Consider the following 20,674-nt stretch of genomic DNA (forward strand, 5'->3'; position numbering starts at 1 on the left):
GATGGCTTATAAACTTGCAAAATTCCAGTGGGGCTGATCCATCCCCTGAAACAGAGCTTGACTCTTTACTTGGGCCACCAGCGCCTCTTGCAGTAGTAGAACAAAGGCCAGAAGTACTAGACTTGAATCAAAAACAAATTTAATAGCTGAAATTCTCCAACCTGTGCTGGCCTCGTCTGAGCCTCTGCTGCCATTCCATGGAGCGCTTACAGATGCTCTGTAGGTGAAATGGACTAAGATCCAGTTAGTCGGCCTGTGGCTAGGCGACATTGGCTGACCTCCAGAGATCCAGATTTCCTGAACAAACATACTACATCAGAACCACTGGGACATTCAGGCACCAACCATTAAGGTGAACCCAAATCCTCCAACAAACCTGATTGATGCTTTTGGAGAGAGCATGTTCTCCTAGACCGCCTTTGCCTTTAGAGCCCTCGACACATTAAGCCTCTTGGGTTTGTACACCCATGCTTTGTGGTACCTGGCCAGCAAGATCTTACCAGCGGTCCACAAGACCTCAGGACTTAGTTGGCCAACGTGATACAAGATGGCCAGGTTGAGACCTAGTATGATATGCATGCCAGCCTGGACCCTGCATGCTGCATAGGTTATGTTATGTTATCGGAGCTTGTATAGCGCATGGCTACTCCAGCAGCGGGGCGTCCCAGCGCTAGCGGACAGGCAGCAGTGGTGGAAGGTGAAAGGCTAGGTTGAAGGACAGCCAAAAAATGCTTATAAAGTAGGGCGCCACGGGGCAGAAACACACCACGCAGGCAGCCCCGCCTAGATGGAGGAAACTAGCCAGGGTTTAATATGATTACTAAACTGAAAGCCCAATGATTTTGGGTGCGGCGAGCCGAGATTGGAATAGAGTTCCAGAGGGCAGGGACCTAAAATAGCTCCCCCCGGCTCTGCTCCTGCGCACCCTGGGAGTACAGGCCAGGTGCAGGTCAGCAGAGCTTAGTGCTCGAGTCGGCACATAGAGTGAGCAGAGTCCCTGCAGAATCTGGGGGCCCTGATCGTACAGAATCGTATGGATGGTGCAGAGAGTCTTAAAATGAATTCTCCGTTCGATCGGAATCCAGTGTAGGCGGTCCAGGAGAAGGAAGGTGTGGCAGTGCTTAGGGAGGGTGAAGAGAGTGCGGGCAGCTGAATTCTGAGCCCGTTGCATTCTCTTCGTGACCGTTTTGTTAGCACCCAGTAGAAGTCCATTACAGTAATCAAGGTGGGACAAGACCACTGATTGAATAATCACTTGACGGATGGGTGCGGCAAAAAACCCTAAGACGGGTTTCAACCAATGTAGGTGGCCGAAACAAGTACCTGCCACTTTTTTGGCATGCAATTCGAAGGAGAGGGAGTTGTCCATCAGGACCCCTAAGTTCTTAACTGTGTTTTTCGGCTGGGGAGGGGGACCCACCACTGATAGTCCCATTTATGGGAGTCTCTTCCAACCAAGAGCACCTCCGTTTTTGACGAATTGAGTTGGAGGTAGTTTTCCGTCAACCAATCTGAGATTGCCAAGACATCCTCCTGGAACCTCAGTTGGTCTAGGGCAGGGTTGTTAGAGAAGCTAAATAGCAGCTGCGTGTTGTCCGCATAAGATATCATACTGATCTCTTGGGCTTTGGCCAAAAGGGCCAAAGGACGGACTTACACGTTAAAGAGTGTAGGGCTCAACGCAGAGCCCTGGGGGACGCCACAGCAGAGGGGTATGTACTGGACTGGTATGGAGGGGCGTGGATCTGGAAGGAGCGATCAGATAAAAAAGATGCAAACCAGGCCCAAGCCGTGCTGCTCACCCCGATCTCCCAGAGTCGTTGGAGCAGAATCTCGTGGGAGACTGTTGTGGGTGTTAAATAAAATACTGGAAACAGATAATATGTTGGTTGGTGTGTTTAATATCAGAGAAACGAGCCACTGCACCATGCACTGGCACAGGGAAACACCAACTCACAATTTACAGAATTAGAACCCCATTAGCCCCATGACAACATAGAGATTCTGTTTAGAAAACATAATAAGCACTTGTAAATACAACATTATCTTTTTTTTCAAAGAAAAGTTAGAGTAACAATAGAAAGAAAATAGGAAAAACCAAGAAAAACAAAAGAGAAGTAAAAAGAAAAAAATATAGTAAAATGTTGTACCAGAATAAGAGAAGTACAAAATCTAATGTAGTTTCCATGGAAGACGGATAACGCGAGTAGACTTTCTCACAGAACCACCACCCATGGGACTCACTTCTGAAACACCACTCAGTAAGGAACGAGTAGGCTTTTCCACAGAATAAGGAGACACAGGTTGAGACCCACGATTGGAACATAACACATTGTCACTCCCTTTCAGTTTGATAACTTTTCCAAGATTCCACCAATGACCTCCTTCCACCATGACAGCATTACCACACACTTTCTCAACACAAACTGGTTCTCCAAAAGAGTCACAACCCTTCCTAACAGTCCTATAATTTTTTACACGCACCATATCACCAGGTGAAACATGCACTGTTTTAGTAGATTTCTTATCATTGTACCTGATGGCCATTTTGTCTGGGGCAACCTTGACACGCATTTGCAATTCATCATAGTTGTCAAAATGACAAGAAACCTTTTGAGCAACCGTTCTTAATAGCCACGCAGGATAAAGTGTTGAAGTGGGTAATCTTCCCCTGAGAGAAACAAACGGTGCAATCTTTGTGACAGAATGTGGGGTTGTGCGATAAAACCAAATCATTGAACGCACAGCATTTTCCACATCAAAATTGTTGCTCTTAGCCCACTTTATGCACTCCACAACCACACGATTCATTCTCTCAACTAGACCGTTTGTTTGAGGATGCCCCACTAAGCTCCTCAGGTGCTTCACTCCTGATTCTGACAAAAAGACACACATTTCAGCATTTATGAACTGGACACCATTGTCTGAAGCTAGCGTCTCAGGAAATCCTTCCCTCATAAAAATTTCTCCTAGGAAAAGAATAGCACATTTAGCAGTGGGATTGGCACAAAACTTCACCTCTGGCCATTTGCTATGAAAGTCCATTAGCACAAAAGCAAATCTTAAATGAGTAGGAAGGAAATTAAATGGACCCACCAGATCAATTCCTACTTTCAGCCAGGGTTTAGAGGGAAAAGGTATGGGCAGCAAGCGAGGAGAAACAACCTTCAAACCTTTCTCAGCAGAAGCACAGACACAACACTCCTTGACTCTTTCATCAACATTGCTATCCATAGACGGACACCAATAGTGTAATCTCAAACGCCTCTTCGTCATTGAGAGCCCAAGATGACCATCATGTGCCCTATCTATCAATTTCACTCGTAAGTTCACAGGAGGTATGCATATGTCATCCCTCATGACAACTCCATCTTCAATTGAAAGTTCTTCAGAGACCTTCCAAAAAGGTTGAATATGAAAAGGTAGATTTCTTTCCTTTGGCAAACCAGCAACAATATAATCTTTGACTTTCAACAGAGTTACATCAGAATTCATGGCAACTAACCATTCATTCTCACTACAACCAACGTTTTCAACTGCATCCAAAGTAGCAATAAAGCAATCCTCTCTATCCTCATCCAAATCCATAACTTCATTGTCTTGTAAAGGTAGTCTAGAGAGCATGTCAGCTGTACAGTTATCTTTGCCAGGTATATGTTTGACAACAAACTGATATTGCAACAATTTGGTCGTAAGACAAGCTATGCGTGGTGTGGCATACTTAACACGATCTCCAGACAATATGTAGACCAAAGGCTTATGGTCAGTCTGTATTTCAAACTTCCTTCCCCAAATATAAGTCCTAAACTTTTCACAAGCCCAATAGCATGCTAGCAGCTCCTTTTTGATCACCGAGTAATTTACTTCAGGATCTCTCAAGACCCTTGAAGCATAACTAATAGTGAACTCTTTCCCATCAATTTTATGGGTGAGCACTGCTCCTAATCCTTAATTACTCGCGTCAACTGTAATGGTACAACTGACACTGGGATCATAAGCCTTCAAAATGTTAGCATTGACCATCTCAGATTTGACCAGATCAAATGTTTGTTGACAGACCTCATCCCAAACAAAAGCAACACTAGATATGAGCATATTAGAAAGAGACTTCATTTTGCTAGCGTAATCTGGGATAAAACGTGAATAAAATTCACATTAACCCAAAAATGAACGTAATTCATCTTTATTTTTGGGTACTGGACAATCAACCACAGCCTTAACCAAACCAGGTCTAGGAGAAACTCCCATACCTGAAACCAAATGTCCAAGAAACTCAACTTCCTTTTTCCAAAACTCACACTTGTTCTTCTTAACCACAATGCCCTTTTCTTCAAACTTCTTAAGAACAGACTTGAGAGTGTGATCATGTTGATCTAAAAATTTGTAAAAAATCAAAACATCGTCTTGAAAAATTACTACTCCCTTGACATCCTTGAGCACACTCTGCATGACTCTTTGGAAAACCGAAACTGTCGAGGCGATCCCAAACGGCATTCTACAGAATTGAAATGTCCCAAAGGGAGAATTGAAAGCGGTATAATGCCTAGACTCAGCCTCCAACACAATTTGGTGGTACGCGGAGGCTAAATCAATCTTCGAAAACCACTGCGCATCTCTCAACTCTTCTAATAAATCACCAATTGTAGGAAGTGGGTGGGCATCCACCCAGATCTCCTTGTTAAGACTCCTGAGATCACAGTAAAGACGAATCTCTCCATTCCTTTTCTGCGCAACCACCAAAGGACTAAGCCACAAACTAGACTCAATAGACTCTATTATGCCATTTTTCTCCAGTCTCTCAAGTTCAACTTTGAGATCCGCTCTTAAACTAAAAGGTACAGACCTGACCTTATGTTTCACAGACACTGCATCACTCTTAACTTTGATTCTGTGTTTGAAACCTGCAATTTCTCCAAGCGAATCAGAAAAAACCCTGGGAAATTCTTTCTCAAGACACATTGAATCTGGCATGTCCAGCACAACAAGTACTTGTTCTTTAGCACCCGGTTTCAACATCATGCCAAACAGGCCCTGATGGTACCAACCCAATATGTTCAGCCCACGTACAGATACATATATCTTCCCCTGTATCTTCCTTCCTTTAAACTGTAAGACATCTTCAATGTAGCCCTCCAAATCTATCTTGCGACCCTCATAAGAGACAGGTGCCCTGTCTGGAGGAAACAGTTCCCTATCTGCCCAAGATTGCTTGAATAACTCCAAAGTAATCATCGTTATTCTGGCTCCAGAATCTACAAGAAGCTTTAAACAAACATCACCTACCAGAATATCCACATAAGGATCTACACATTCAGAAGGATCCCCAGTCACAACGCCATCATCTGTAACAGTGACAATCATGTCATTAAACTCTTTCACCATATCACTTTCCAAGACATGTTCCTCCTCCATCACGCAACTAATTTTTTCAGATTTATTGAAACTGGCTTGGCAAACTTTAGCCAAATGACCAAATCTTCCAAACTTATAGCACTTTGCATTCTTTCCTGGACAAAAACTATTTTCTTTGGAGTGTGGTGGATAGCCGCATCTATAACACATATTTTTTTTAAAAGACCCCTTTTCGTTGAACTTCTCTTTCCTAGAAAAACTAGTCTTCGGTACCTGAGAAACAACAGCATTTACACTTTCTTTGTGCACATCCGATTTGCTTAATTCTTTAATAGTAGTTTGAGCCAATTCAAGACATTTAGCCACCTTTATAACTTCTTCTAAAGTAGGGTTTCCCATGGTAAGTAGTTTTTGTTGTATGTGTTTATCACTGCAGTGTGCAATGAATTGATCCCTCACCAATTGATCCCTAAAATCACCGAACTGACACTCCGCACATAGTTTGCGTAAGGCACTTAAATATGAATCGACATCCTCACTCTGGAGTTGCGCCCTCTTAAAAAATGTGTGCCTTAATACAACCAAACTTGGTTGCACATCGAATTTGATAACAAGTTTCTTTATCGTTTCTTGGTATTCATCAAGAATTTCACCCACACCAAGAACCAAATTAGGTAAGTGCTTATACACCTCCCTCCCCTCAAATCCCAAACAGTTCAACAAAAACATTTCTTCCTTTCTGCCCTGTATCTTGAAGCACCCATAGCACCTATATAGGTTTCAAAGGCATCAAACCACTGCATCCACTGAATCTGTGGTGTTCCAGGACTTTCCAAGAAAGGAGGAGGTTGGTTCACAGATTGCATTGCGAGTAATATATCACAAGTTCCAAAACCTTAACGATATATAAACCACTCTTCTGCTTACTACACTATCATTTTAAACATATTAGATGTAATCATTCCTTTGTATTGCAATTTGAAGTAAAAAAAATAATACTAAGCATTAAATGGGATCCTAAAAAAAAGTTATCAATCAGTCGTCACTGAAGCAGAGTAATGTCAAAAACTGTCACTGAAGTAGAGTTGTTCCACAAAAACAAAAATATAACCTTACTACAACTCTATGAACGTAGAATCCGCTTGCCATAGAAGTAGTTCCTCTCACGATCTGTCTTCCTTCAGTTCTTGTGAAAATACAAACAAAAACAAATGCGCCATAACGAAAACGCTTTGAATGCGACGTTCACAACAGACGCGATGACACACAAGCTCCTGATCCACGCTGAAGCTCCGATGACGTGCAGTCCATTCGCCGACTCCCCTTGCACGTTCCAAAGCATCATCAGTTGAAAGAAACACTCAGCAAGAGAGGACCTCGCAGCACAATTAACAGAGAACAACAGTTACTGCACCTCAACACGAAAAATACTCTTTTAGCTGTCGCATCAAGTGTATTCACCAAATAAGGAGGTGAGAAAATTTCTTCGACGAATATCTTTATCCACAGCCAAAATTTTTTTTTAAATAGCCCACCCTTCAACCTCCTCACCTTCCAAGTAGAAACACACACGCACTGCCACTGGAGAAATAAATTTCCCTTTGAATCTTACAGCCGCTGGAGAAGGTCGTAGGGTCATAGGGGTTAATCAACGCCTTGCTGTGAAAGCTTGCCTCATAAAAATTGAGCATTCATAGAATTCAGCAAAGACTCAACAGATCTCGTAGCAGTGGCTCGTTTTCTTTTGACGCCTAGTCCTCGTCGCCAAAATAATGTTGTGGGTGTCAATAAAATACTGGCAACAGATAATATGTTGGTTGTTGTGTTTAATATCAGAGCAACGAGACACCGCACCATGCACTGGCACAGGGAAACACCAACTGACAATTTACAGAATTAGAACCCCATTAGCCCCATGACAACATAGAGATTCTGTTTAGAAAACATAATAAGCACTTGTAAATACAACAGAGACCGTATCAAAAGTCGCACTCAGATCGAGCAGCACCAGTGCTGTGGTATTACCCTTGTCCAGTACCGCTCTCAGCTGCTCTGTGACTGCCAACAGAGCGGATTCTGTGCTGTGTTTATGCCAGAACCCTTTTTGTGACCTGTCCAGAATCTCATTTTCTTCCAAATACTTGGTTAGGATGGTGTTACCATGAGATTCCATGACCTTAGCCAAGTAAGGAAGCAAAGGTAAAGTTGTTGGCACCAGTGTCTTGCTTAGAAGGCACACCCCAGCAAAATCAACCAGGTTTTCAGGAGATGTACAAGCGTCCCTTTTGGATATGCCTTTTGATGTATCTTGGTTGTTTGAGGGAAAGCTGTTTCGACACAAGTATAATTCAGATAGTTGTGCCACAGCATGATCTTTGGGGCTCTTGTATCCAACCAAACAGTTTCACCAACAGTAGAGAAATTTCATAGGCTACGCTAGTGCTAGCCCTCACATCCGGTCCCGGAGGACAGAGCCAGTCCTTTCAGTGCAGACGATGTGGTGGCGTCTAAGGCCGTTCCCCCAGCAGGAGCTGCAATCCTCCAGCTTCTCGCCCCTGCTGCAGCAGCACTCTCAAAGGTACATGCCCAGCTGCAAGGAGCTAGGATATGGCATTTTCTCCCTGGCTGGAGATCCATCATCTCTGATGGTGATGGGTCCATCTCGAAGACCAGTGGGTTTTGCAAATTATCTAAAAGGGCTACACCTTGCCGTTCATTTCCTCTCCTCCCCATCTTCCTCCAACACCAGAGTAACTTTCGAAGGATCACTACGCAATCTTGTTGCAGAAAGTCAAACATCTCCTCTCTAAAGGTATCATTGAGTGGGTGTCGGACTCCGAGAAAGAGAAGGGGTGTTATTCACGCCACTTCTTCATTCTGAAGAAAGACTGGGGTCTCCAGCTTATACTGGACCTCCGCCCACTGAATTCCTTTTTTGAAGAAAGAGAAATCCAGAATGCTCATTCTTCTCAGATTCTTCCTTTTCTTTAGTAGTAAGTCAGACCTTTTCCCACCCGTTCACTCCAGTCCCTCCCTTACCATTAAAACACATACTTACATGTGCAGAGGCTCCACAGTTGGAGTGTAGAATCGTGCACAAAGGCAGTGCAGAGTGATAAACTCCAACCATAGTTCGTAGTATATCTTGTTGTACTACAAAACATACTACAATTAAAGTGCATATTGTGAATCAGGCCCGAGTTTGTGTAAACTTACTCAAAAGTGCAGCAGACATTTAGGGTTTGTGGCTGTTGAAGAAAGAAATCACCTGTTATTATTGTTTACTCAGATTCTGGTATTGGGAATAGATGGATCCGTTCATGCTTGTTACTCACAGCATCCCTGGGAGGCTCAACACAGAGTACAAAGTAGAAGTGGAAGGCAAAGATATCCAGTGATATTCAGTATATTCATGTTTGTCCTGCACTGTTACTTATAATCCGTCCTCTGGCTGAGGCTGGGGCAATCACTATAGAAACATCTGATCTTCAGTGATATTCAGTGTATTCATGTTTGTCCTGTTACTTATAATCCGTCCTCTGGGCTCTTACTATAGAAACATCTGATCTTCAGTGATATTCAGTGTATTCATGTTTGTCCTGTTACTTATAATCCGTCCTCTGGGCTCTTACTATAGAAACATCTGATCTTCAGTGATATTCAGTATATTCATGTTTGTCCTGTTACTTATAATCTGTCCTCTGGGGCTCTTACTATAGAAACATCTGATCTTCAGTGATATTCAGTGTATTCATGTTTGTCCTGTTACTTATAATCCGTCCTCTGGGCTCTTACTATAGAAACATCTGATCTTCAGTGATATTCAGTGTATTCATGTTTGTCCTGTTACTTATAATCCGTCCTCTGGGCTCTTACTATAGAAACATCTGATCTTCAGTGATATTCAGTATATTCATGTTTGTCCTGTTACTTATAATCTGTCCTCTGGGGCTCTTACTATAGAAACATCTGATCTTCAGTGATATTCAGTGTATTCATGTTTGTCCTGTTACTTATAATCTGTCCTCTGGGGCTCTTACTATAGAAACATCTGATCTTCAGTGATATTCAGTATATTCATGTTTGTCCTGCACTGTTACTTATAATCCCTCCTCTGGCTGAGGCTGGGGCTCTCACTATAGAAACATCTGATCTTCAGTCTTTCTGTTACAGATCCAAGCCCTGGGGCTGGAGGCTCCATCAGCATCTTCAGCGAAGAGAGAGCATCCTTTGACAGAGACGAGGAATCCTTCTCTGGGCCTCTGTTATCCTTCGCTCCTGAATAAGGCAGCAGCATCAGCACTGTTCCTTCTTGAGCCCAAGCGCTTGCCTCTGTCGCCCTCTTCTGGCTTCCATGGGATCTTCAACTTTATTGTTATAATTGTGCCCTTTATCATAAAATGGTGGTGGGGGAGATAGTAATTGAACACTCTGAGATTGTTTGAACAGAGGAAAATGTTATTTGTCATATATTTTGGTTTATTTGCCTGGGAGTAATATATCATGAAATTACATATTCTTACTTTTAGTTTTAATTTTTACATTTTCAGACACATTTAATTTTTGCGACTTTTCAAACAGCAATATGTTATAATTTTGACTTTTCATCGCTTCAAATTCCCGGACCTTGCAGATATATTTGACTATTGAGACTGGAGGAGTATACAAAGAGGTGAACTGTGAGTGGTGTTACCCTTGTAAAGCTCCTTTCCCAGTTTTTGTGGGCATTTAAGTACATAAGCCATCAATAAACCAGCTGTAGATGCTGATGTAGGGGTCACAGGACACTGCCTTTTGGCTCCAGAATGACTTTGTGGAAGTTGTAAAATTTGTCAAAGGATAAAACAAAATCTCCAGAGAATGGATTGTGCCTCTGTGTTGGCTTATCTGAAGGTGAATGATTGGCAGGGCCTCATTTGAGAAAGGTAAAACACACTTTTGTGTAAGTTTACTTTGTTTTTTTGCTATTCACAAACTCAGAGTTAATAGTAAGTTTACGACTGCGGGGATTCCACAGTCCTTGCTGGAGAACGCTGCGCATAACAAGATGAACAGCAATAAATAGTGTAAGTTCTCCTTTGTAAATTTGGAAGGAGGCCGTGGTACTTCCTTTACAGAAGAAACCTCATATTAGCGCTGACCAGCTTGACAACTTGCGCCCCATCTCCCTGCTTCCGTATTTCGCTAAGGTTGCGGAAAAGATTGTGAATACTCAACTCACTGCACATATTTGTAACAACAACCTTCTTCATCCCTCCCAGTCTGGCTTTCGGGCTTTTCATTCCACTGAATCTGCCCTGTTGTACTCCACAGAGACCATCCGGAAGTATGTGGACGAAGAACATACATCAGCATTAATTCTATTAGACTTAAGTGCCGCTTTCGACACTGTTGCACACCATACTCTGCTTCATGATCTAGAGAGAGAGGGTGTAGCTGGCGGAGCACTAAAGTGGATGGAATCCTTTTTATCTGAGAGTAGCTTTCAAGTCTTGCAGGGTACTTTTTACTTAAGGAACATAAAGCTGACTCAGGGGGTGCCTCAGGGCTCTATCTTGAGCCAAACACTGTTCAATCTTTATGTCGTCCCCTTGGCTCAAATCTCGGATACATTTGGGATTAATGCCTTGTCCTATGCTGACGACACTCAGCTGGTGGTCTCTCTGACCCAAGCCCGGGCTGGAGCTGCCTCCAACTTTGTATGCTGTCTTCAAGAACTGGCTGTGTGGAGGGCAAATAATTGCCTAAAGTTGAATGGCAGCAAGACCGAGGTGTTGGTAATAGGGAATGTTCCATCAGTATGGCCTTCGGCATGGTGGTCCCAGTCCTTGGATCCTACTCCTACACCTTGTGAGCAAGTGAAGAACCTTGGGATTTGGTTGGACAACAAGCTGTCCTTTGACTACCATACCAGGCGGGTGGCAGGCGCCTGGGGCCTGTTTCTGCATCTTGAGGGGACTATGGAAAAACCTTGACGCCCTACCCACTGCATCTAGAAAAATCCTTGTACACGCTTTGGTAACCTCTCGCCTAGATTATGGAAATCTCCTGTATCTGGGTGCAACTGTCAGATACTTGCAGCGTTTGCAATGCATCCAGAATGCAGCAGCACGACTGGTTCTCATGCTCCCGAAGAGTGCCTCAGCTACTAGTGCGCTGGCTTCTTTGCATTGGTTTAAGACCTTGTGCGTGAGCCATCGGATTTTACAAAGAAAGGGGCCCATGTATCTGCACGATTTTCTAACTCCCTATGTACCGACTAGACTGTTAAGGTCCAGCGGGAAAGGTAAGGTGCATGTCCCCAAAATCAAGAGGGCCAGGATGGGTGGCCGCTCGTTTCGTTACTTGACGGCCCAGCTGTGGAACACGCTCCCTCAGGCACTCCGGCTGGAGTGTTCTGAATCTATCTTCCGGAAAGGTCTAAAGACTCATTTGTTTCCTGCTCCTTAATTTGTTCTGTGTTAGTTCCGGTTGTTGCTGCTTCTTTTAACTGCTACCTTAGCGCGGAGACACACTGGCCTCAATGTAACCAGATGCTTTATAAATGTAACGATTATTATTGTTATTGTGAATCAGGCCCACAGTATTGATGCTGCCCCAGAATTAGAAGGGCTTCTTGGAACTGGCTGCAGTTTTCCCCACATGCTGGCTCGTATGGGGATATTTAACCACATCAGGTACAAATGGGTGCAAACACATCACAACTCTTGAAACATTTGTGCTAGGTGCTCTGTATGTTTTTGCACTCAGTGTACAGATCCAGCCTAAACATTGATGATGGTCACACATGTGTATGTACAACGATCTGCATGGTACATAATGTCAGAGCTGTACATCTGTGTGCAGAGTGGATAGTGTCAGAGCCTTGCATCCACGTGCAGAGTGGATAGAGTCAGAGCCTTGCATCCGCCTGCAGAGTGGATAGGGTCAGAGCCTTGCATCCGCGTGCAGAGTGGATAGAGTCAGAGCCTTGCATCCGCGTGCAGAGTGGATAGGGTCAGAGCCTTGCATCCATGTGCAGAGTGGATAGTGTCAGAGCCTTGCATCCATGTGCAGAGTGGATAGTGTCAGAGCCTTGCATTCAAGTGCAGAGTGGATAGGGTCAGAGCTTTGCATCCACGTGCAGAGTGGATAGGGTCAGAGCCTTGCATACGTGTGCAGAGTGAATAGTGTCAGAGCTGTACATCTGCGTGCAGAGTGGATGGTGCCAGAGCTGCCTTGCATCCACGTGCAGAGTGGATAGGGTAAGAGCCTTGCATCTGTGTGCAGAGTGGATATGGTCAGAACCTTGCATCCGCGTGCAGAGTGGATAGAGTCAGAGCCTTGCATCCGTGTGCAGAGTGGATAGTGTCAGAGCCTTGCATCCATGTGCAGAGTGGATAGTGTCAGAGCCTTGCATCCATGTGCAGAGTGGATAGTGTCAGAGCCCTGCATCCACGTGCAGAGTGGATAGAGTCAGAGCTTTGCATCCACGTGCAGAGTGGATAGGGTCAGAGCCTTGCATACGTGTGCAGAGTGAATAGTGTCAGAGCTGTACATCTGCGTGCAGAGTGGATGGTGTCAGAGCTGCCTTGCATCCACGTGCAGAGTGGATAGGGTAAGAGCCTTGCATCTGCGTGCAGAGTGGATAGGGTCAGAGCCTTGCATCCACGTGCAGAGTGGATAGGGTAAGAGCCTTGCATCCGTGTGCAGAGTGGATAGGGTAAGAGCCTTGCATCTTCGTGCAGAGTGGATAGGGTCAGAGCCTTGCATACGTGTGCAGAGTGGAAAGTGTCAGAGCCTTGCATCCGCGTGCAGAGTGGATAGGGTAAGAGCCTTGCATCCGCGTGCAGAGTGGATAGGGTCAGAGCCTTGCATCCACGTGCAGAGTGGATAGGGTAAGAGCCTTGCATCCGCGTGCAGAGTGGATAGGGTCAGAGCCTTGCATCCGCGTGCAGAGTGGACAGGGGCAGAGCCTTGCATCCGCGTGCAGACTGGATAGGGTCAGAGCCTTGCATCCGCGTGCAGAGTGGACAGGGTCAGAGCCTTGCATCCGCGTGCAGAGTGGATAGGGTCAGAGCCTTGCATCCGCTTGCAGAGTGGATAGGGTCAGAGCCTTGCATATGTGTGCAGAGTGGATAGTGTCAGAGCCTTGCATATGTGTGCAGAGTGGATAGGGTCAGAGCCTTGCATCCGCATACAGAGTGGATAGGGTCAAAGCCTTGCATCCGCGTGCAGAGTGGATAGGCTCAGAGCCTTGCATCCGTGTGCAGAGTAGATGGTGTCAGAGCCTTGCATCCGCGTGCAGAGTGGATAGGGTCAGAGCCTTGCATCCGTGTGCAAAGTTGATAGTGTCAGAGCCTTGCATCCGTGTGCAGAGTGGATAGGGTCAGAGCCTTGCTTATGTGTGCAGAGTGGATAGGGTTAGAGCCTTGCATCCACGTGCAGCGTGGATAGGGTCAGAGCATTGCATCCGCGTGCAGAGTAGATGGTGTCAGAGCCTTGCATCCGCGTGCAGAGTGGATAGGCTCAGAGCCTTGCATCCGTGTGCAGAGTTGATAGTGTCAGAGCCTTGCATCCGTGTGCAGAGTGGATAGGGTCAGAGACTTGCATCTGTGTGCAAAGTGGATAGTGTCAGAGCCTTGCTTATGTGTGCAGAGTGGATAGGGTCAGAGCCTTGCATCCACATGCAGAGTGCAGAGTATAGTGCTGGAGCCATACATTCATTTCCATATTTCGATAATGCCGGAAGAATACATCTTTGTGCACAGGGGTTGATGTCAGACCCATACTTCTATGTGCAGAGTGGACAGCGTTGGAGCTGTACATCTATGTAGAGTGGAGGGCATTGGGACCTTACAGTTGTATACAGCTCTGATAGTGTTAGAGCTGTATGGGGAGCTAGTGCTGTTGGAAGTATACATCCATGTGGGAACTGCACATTGGTAAATTGAGGGCATAGTGTTGGAACCGTGCATCCGTATGCAGAGTGGATGGAGTCGAAGCGTCGTCCTACTGAGGGAATAGCGTTGGGACCACGATCCATATGAAGAGTGGATGGTATTAAAATATGAGAGAAGTCTTTTGTTCTTGCAGATCGGAGCCCCTGGATCAGGTGCCATCGGAATGGGGGAGGGGAGTGGCATACTGAATGGGTTTGTCTGTTGTCTGTCATTTTGTGATGAGGTGATTGGTTTGTGTGTCTTGGCTCTATATTCTAAGCAGTAAATGAATGTGGAATGTTCAATAACCTTTCTTTAAATGAAGCTTGTGATCTACTGACTGGTTGATTTGTATCTCTGCTCGAGCTGTTCTCTATATGGGTTTTTAGTGGGATGTGTGGTGTCCCTTGGAATCAACCTGTGAGTGAATTTAAGATTGATAAATAAAATGAATACAGTAACAAGTATTAACTTGCCTTTGCAATGTATTTATTTCCATCTTTATCAAACTTCGTGACATTCTCTGGTAGCTTCAGGAACTGCCAAAGCCCCATAGTTCTAGGGCTGGAAGTGATGCATAGACCCGGTAAGAGGCTTGTGCTTATTACAATAGACAGTGAGGCTTCCAGGGTCATTGGAAGGTCACGAGAGGTTCAGTTCCAGGGTCATTGGAAGGTCACGAGGGGTTCAGTTCCATGGGAGTGGACCCCAAGGAGCCAGGGCCAGGTGAAACACTAGACCTTCCTGTAGGTTCAGACACGTGTTCATACACTCTTGTTGCTCAGCTTATGTTGGGAGATGGTCAAGGCGTCTCAGTTCTATCCTCACTCCTCTGACATCTCTTGAAGCGAAGCCCGTCAGGAATATTTAATGTAACTATTCTATGTGTCTTTAAAAAAAGATTCAAGGTTCAATCCTTACTTCAGTACGCACCGCAGTTTTTCTGATATTTTGCCTTTTATGACCAGTAGCGACAGACAGAGGTTTAACAACTACCTTTTATCTGACTATATTATTTAACAGCAGTTGTTTTCTTCAGAATTCATGGACATTGAATGGATCCGGGGGTTCTTTAGTTACATATATTTGGTGAACCAACAAAGCCTTCTCTGGAGATGTTATACATTTTGAAGAAAGGAAAAGGTCTGAGGAACAAATCTAAAGGCGGGCTTTAATAGTATTAAGAAATTAAAGCGTACATTTATTTTACCTCAGAAACACCGGATTCATTCAATGATCCCAGCATTGACTTGACTTCTTTAGATGGCATTAATTTCAGAGAAAGTAATCTTGGCCAGTGCATCTTTGAAATATAGAAACGCCCCCGGTCTGGGTGGTTTTCCAGCCGGTGTAATTCACAGTTTTCTAAATTCCTTGGACCCAAACCTTCTGACGAGTATAAAGAAAGATTGGCTTACTCTCCAGATCTGGCCTGTTGGACTTGGCCCTTAGGGCTGGTTCCCCCCTCATCTTTTTGCTTTTATTTGTGACCCTGTGTTAGTGATTTTTGGGTCTCTGCGCACTTTTCCCTGGGTCCCAGAGTGAAAGTGCGTGCGTGTAGTATGGCTGGCCTGCCCTCCCATAGGAATGCATGGGGAATGTCTGTGTCCCTGGTAGTTCCTGATGCGTGGGGAGTGCAGGCTCGAATTTAGTATGTGTAAACTCGTGAGAGTGAATGCTGCGAGATGGTGTATGCGGCATGTATGTGTCTAGAAGGGAAGTGCTACTTCTGGACATTGAGATATGTGTGCAGTGAGGGTGCTGGAGCGTGATTGGCTGGAGCTGGCTGGCATGCCAGGCTCCAGGAAGTCTGGATGGGTCTGCCCGGTGGTGAGTGGGAGATTAGCATGAGTGATGTGTGGGAGGAGTGTACCTGTGTCCTGGATGGGCTGGGTTTTCCCCACACAATGCTGGCTCCGCCCCCCTGTGGTGTGTCTAACGACCCTAGCCTCCCCAGTGAATGAAATGGGTGGTTGGGCCATCAAGAGTGCTCCAGAACCAGCTGTGACTGGTTTCTCCCCCACCCTGCACCCTTAGACAAAGGATTTACTGTATAAGAAGGGGCTGTGTCCCCACTGAAGTTGTTCTGCTTTTGGATCCTGCCAGAGGGGGCTGTTGCTGCTGCTGGGTCCAGGAGGACCGCCACTTGGGGTTTCTCCCTACCTGGAGACCCAGTGTGCTAGCTCTGGCCCAGCCTTGCCCCCCTGCCTGCCTCCATCCCCTGCTGGAGCCTTGTCCTGTCCTCCAGTGCTGGGGAGCACTGAGGACTCCTTGCCTGCAGCCTGAGAGCGCTGCTCTCTGCCCTTCAGCGCTGGGGAGCGCTGGAATTGCCTGCCTAGCGCTTGAAAGCGCTTGATTTTGCCCCTAGCGCTGTGAGCGCTGTATTTTGTCCTGGAGGCGCTTGGGAGCGCCTGTCCTTCGTTTCTAGCGCTGCTAGCGCTTTGAGAGCGCAGCCGGTGCCCACCCGGCATCTGATTTCCTTGAGTGGCGATTTGGCGGCGTGGGTGCCACCCCGCTCATTGCCGCGTTGTTTTGCCCGTTTTTGTTGATCCACGAGGGAGCCCACTCCTCGGATCACATGGGAGCCCGCCTGCCTGCCTAAAAGCGAGCCGCCGCGCTGCCCGCGGCGACCCGGAAGTGGTGAGGCGGCCAGCCAATCCCAGCGGCCGACCGGAAGTCCCGCCTCCGTAGCCGAGCCGGGAAGAGAGAAGCTGCTGGCCGGATCCCCGAGGCTCCCCGAGTGGAGAGGAGAGCCCCGGGACCAGAGGGAGAGACCCGCCTCCGTTGGAGGCCAGAGCCGGTGAGTGTTGCCAGAAGCGAAGGGAGGGGCGCCGGGACACGTTGTCGGTGTCCGCCCCCCCCCCCCCTGCCCCCTCAGCAGCGCGACCTCGCGCCCTTGTGTTTAGAGCCAGAGAGGCTCTTAGGGGGCATTTCTGTGCAATTCGAGTCCCCAAGAGGGGGACTCCAACCCGATCCAGAGAGGCTCTTGCTGCCATTTGTCGTCCTGAGTCCCCAGAGGGGGGACTCCACCGAAGCGCCCCCAAGTGTTCGAGGGTCCCCCGTGAGGGGCTCCGACGCCCACCTCCTTGTTGAGGAGCCCAGAGAGGCTCCTGGGGGCCATTTGTTCTTTGAGCCCAGAGAGGCTCTGAGGGTGCCATTCCCTCGTTTTGGAGCCCAGAGAGGCTCCAGCCTTTTGCGTTGTGAGCCCAGAGAGGCTCATTGCCCATTCTTGTGAAGAGCCTGAGAGAGGCTCAGGGCACCATTCCTTGTCCAGGAGCCCAGAGAGGCTCCGCAGTGCCACAGTGGTGGTTCTTGAGCCCAGAGAGGCTCCAACGTTGCCCTAACTTTCCCTGAACCAGTTGCCCAGCACTTTGTGGGCAACTGCTACGTTTAGGCCCTGACATTGGGACACAGGGACTGTCACAGGTGGTGACTGATTTAAGTTTTGCGCAATGTTATTGCTACACCTCTGAATGTTAATGCATCATGTGCTTTGTTTTTACACCCCTACAGGTATTGTGATGTGTAGGTGGTTGTTTCTCCCTAGTACAGGTGGTGCTAGTGAGGTCCTGTTACCAGTGATTACTGGTTGTGTGCTCTATGTTTATATTGTGTGCTACACTGATAGTACTTTCTAAAGTGCTATTTCTGAAAGTATTGCTTCTAAAAGTGCTGATACCCTTGACGGTGGTCCAAGTGGCCCTGTCCTGTACAAATATCCCTTGTAAATTCCGCCCGTGCCTGTTGGCACAGTGTAACAAGATGTGTGTTTTATCTGATGTATATTTATTATAATACAAAGGCTATTTTTATATAACCTTGTGTGGAGTTTCCTTTGTGGTGGGCCTTGGGTGTTGTTGCTGGGGTGCATGCGCAAATACTTAACTCATATCACCTCCAAGTTTAGCCTTGCTGCTCGCGCCACGTTACCTAGAGGGTGAGCTGGGGTTATCTTGGCGTGTAACTCCCTTGCCCTGACTTAGGAGGGGTGGTCTCTCACTGACTTTGGCGAAAGCCCTGGCCAGCCAGGGATCCCATTTCTAACATGGCCATGACTCCTCTTTACAACAAGCATTTTCAATGCAACAGGTCTCACATTTGTGAGAGTTAGAGCTATTGGCATTGTGAACGATAATGTGTTTTTCCTATATGTTTTGGTTTAGAGGGTAGTGAATGTATGAACAGAGTTGCAGCTGCAGCAATGTCCAAAAGACTAAGGATTGGGAATTACCACTGGGAACAGAGACAAAGCTGCATCACTGCTTAGAGGATTTAGAATGGGGGAGTTACTGACGGGACCAGAGAAGCAGCTAGCAACACTGCCTAGAGGACGTAGAATGAGGAATTACCACTGTGACCAGAGAGACATCTGCAGCACTGCCAAGAGGCCTTGGAATGAGGAATTACTACTGTGATCAGAGAGACATCTGCAGCACTGTCTGGAGGACTTATAATGAGGAATTACTACTGTGACCAGACAAACATCTGAAGCACTCTCTAGAGGACTTAGAATGGGGGAGTTACTGATGGGAGCATAGAAGCAGAAAGCAGCACTGTCTGGACGACTTAGAATAAGGAATCACCACTGTGAACAGAGAATCATCTGCAGCACTGTCTGGAGGACTTAGAATAAGGAATTACCACTGTGACCAGAGAGACATCTGAAGCACTGCCTAGAGAACTTAGAATGGGGGAGTTACTGACAGGAGCAGAGAAGCAGAAGGCAGCACTGTCTGGAGGACTTAGAATAAGGAATTACCACTGTGACCAGAGAGTCATCTGCAGCACTGTCTGGAGGACTTAGAATGAGGAATTACCACTGTGACCAGAGAGACATCTGCAGCACTGCCTAGAGGACTTAGAATGAGGAGTTACCACTGTGACCAGAGAGACATCTGCAGCACTGCCTAGAGGACTTAGAATGAGGAGTTACCACTGTGACCAGAGAAACATCTGCAGCACTGCCTAGAGGACTTAGAATGAGGAGTTACCACTGTGACCAGAGAGACATCTGCAGCACTGCCTAGAGGACTTAGAATGAGGAGTTACCACTGTGACCAGAGAGACATCTGCAGCACTGCCTAGAGGACTTAGAATGGGGAGTTACCACTGTGACCAGAGAGACATCTCCAGCACTTCCTAGGGGACTTAGTGATGAGACCAGAGAAGCAGCAAGCAGCGCTGTTGAAGTCAATAAACCATTATTCAATCAAATGAAGACCATAAAAGTACTTAAAAATATACATTTCACATAGGTTCAGGCTAAAAACAGAAAACTTGTTGCCAACAGAGCATGTGGACGCACTGTGGATTTCTTAAGTTCCCTATCTTCCCTTTATCCTCGCTTCCTGATGAGCAACATATCTCTGATGGCCTGCACATCACTTGTGGCAGAGGTTTTGGATTGGCGAACAGATCTGAGCAACCTAGCCCCTAGACTTAGAATGAGGGAATTACCGATGAGAATAGAGAAGCAGCTAGCAGCACTGCCTAGAGGACTTAGAATGAAGAATTACCACTGTGACCATAGAGACCGCTGCAGCACTGCCTAACAGACTTAAAATGAAGAATTACCACTGGGACCAGAGAGGCAGCACTGTCTAGAGGACTTAGAATGAGAAATTACAGATGAGATCAGAGAAGCAGGTAGCAGCACTGTTTAGACGACTTAGAATGACGGACTTTCATAAAGTGAAGCTGAGTAGAGTGAAGTTTTATGGAGAGACATAGAGTGGAACGGCGTACATTAGAGTTGAGAGGTGTGGAGAGGAGTGAAGTGGGGTGTTATGGAGTAGCATAAAGTGTTATGGAGGGAGTAGAGTGTTGTAGGAGTGGAAGGGCATACAGTTGAGTGGCGTGGAGTGGTGAACAGTGTTAGAGTGTTGTAAAGGGGAGTGGTATAGAATGTCGTGGAGTGGTGCAGAGCAGAGTGAAGTGGTATCAAGTGTGTTGTGTAGAGTGGAGCAGAGTGTTGTAGAGTACAGTGGCATATAGTGGAGTAGATTGTTATAGATTGAAGTGGCGTGGAGTAGTGTGTCATAAAATGAGTGGTGTACAGTGGCATGGATTGGGATAGAGGGAGTTGTGTAGAGTGGAGCAGTGTTATAGAAGGCCAGTGGAGTAGAGTGCTGTGGAGTGGCATAGAGTGGAGTAGAATGACAGTGGAGCAGAGTTTAATTGAGTAGAGCATCATGGAGTGGAGTATCTTGAAGCGGTGTGTCGTAGAGTGTAGTGTAGTAGAACGGCCTAACGTGTAATGTGGCATACAGTACAGTGGTGCCGAGTAGATTGGCATAGAGTGTATTCGTTTTGAGTAAAGTGGTGTAGAGTGCTTTGGAGTAGGGTGCAGTGGCATAGAGTAGAGTGGCACAGAGTGGAGAGTTGTAGGGTAGAAAGGAGTG

At 46.3% G+C, this 20,674-nt stretch overlaps 1 protein-coding gene across 1 annotated transcript in view; it reads left to right on the forward strand.

Moving 5' to 3' along the window:
• LOC147710000 (class I histocompatibility antigen, Gogo-OKO alpha chain-like) overlaps positions 1 to 14,735 on the forward strand; it is a 341,396-nt gene extending 326,661 nt beyond the window's left edge. Inside the window, exon 8 of the mRNA XM_086920677.1 lies at positions 9,526 to 14,735. The gene's annotated coding sequence lies outside the window, so the exon portion shown is untranslated. The remainder of the gene's footprint in view (positions 1 to 9,525) is intronic.
• Positions 14,736 to 20,674: the final 5,939 nt, after the last annotated feature.

The sequence above is a fragment of the Lissotriton vulgaris genome, chromosome 5 (assembly GCF_964263255.1).
Source record: "Lissotriton vulgaris chromosome 5, aLisVul1.2, whole genome shotgun sequence".
In the NCBI taxonomy this organism is placed as follows: Eukaryota; Metazoa; Chordata; class Amphibia; order Caudata; family Salamandridae; genus Lissotriton; species Lissotriton vulgaris.